The sequence below is a fragment of the Myotis myotis genome, unplaced genomic scaffold, assembly GCF_014108235.1.
Source record: "Myotis myotis isolate mMyoMyo1 unplaced genomic scaffold, mMyoMyo1.p scaffold_m19_p_8, whole genome shotgun sequence".
In the NCBI taxonomy this organism is placed as follows: Eukaryota; Metazoa; Chordata; class Mammalia; order Chiroptera; family Vespertilionidae; genus Myotis; species Myotis myotis.
The window spans coordinates 92,172,413-92,173,628 of NW_023416390.1; positions in this window are offsets into that span (position 1 = coordinate 92,172,413).

The following is a 1,216-nucleotide window of genomic DNA, read 5'->3' on the forward strand; positions in this document are numbered from 1 at the left end:
TGGGCTCACAGGGCACTGCAGGCTCACATCCAATCCCGGTTGTTTCTACTCCTGTGCTGGGAAGGCCGCCCACCTTCACTCCCAGACCCGCAGTGTGTCCCTGTTCATTCAAGGAGAAAGGCCTAGTTTCACATCAAAGCAGACACCTGCTGAAAAAGAGAGGATTGCTGGACAGAAGGCAGAGAGCCCTGCAGGCACTGCCCTCCCCCAGGGAGCCCCACAGAGAATGCCCTCTCCCCAGAGAGCCCCCCAGACAATGCCCTCTCCCCAGAGAGCCCCGCAGGCACTGCCCTCTCCCCAGAGAGCCCCGCAGGCACTGCCCTCTCCCCAGAGAGCCCCCCAGGGAATGCCCTCTCCCCAGAGAGCCCCCCAGGCAATGCCCTCTCCCCAGAGAGCTCTGCAGGCACTGCCCTCTCCCCAGATCTCAGTGATGATCCCAGTATGTAGGAACTGATGTTTTCCCAATGGCTGGAAGGAATAGTGTCCAGTCTCCCCTGGAGGAAGGAAAGGAGCTTCCAGCAGGCAGAGGCTGGGCCCTGGCCCGAAGGGATGTTGGCAGTGGGGCCCTGGAGGCAGGTGCTGGGCTGGTTAACACGGTCTCTTGCCCTGGACTCATCCAGCCTTTCTGGTGCAGCATGGCTTGGACACTGTTTCCTATCAAGCAGTTGTGGCCACAGTCCATTGGCATGGTTCCCACATGAATAGGAAGCATCACAAGATAATTCTAAGAATGTAAAACGAGCCATATCTGGTTTGGCTCAGTGGACAGAGCGTCGGCCTGAAAGGTCCCAGGTTCGATTCCGGTCAAGGGCATGTACCTTGGTTACGAGCACATCTCCAGTGGGGAGTGTGCAGGAGGCAGCTGATCAATGTTTCTCTCTCATCGATGTTTCTAACTCTCTATCTCTCTCCCTTCCTCTCTGTAAAAAATCAATAAGATATATTTTTAAAAAATAATTAAAAAAATAAAAATGTAAAATGAGACATACATACCACAGAACCAGAAAAGCAGCACATCTTACTTAATTAACCAGGATCCGTGGGTGCTGCAGGCGGCAACGTGAGAACCGGGCACAGTATGGGCCTCTTGTAAGGGTTCCCCAGAGTAGCCTGAGCAGGGCAGCACCTCTGCAGATGCACAGTGGCATACATTTCTTTTTTAATTTTAATTAAATATTGTTCAGATTATTACAGTTGTTCCTCTTTTTCCCCCCAT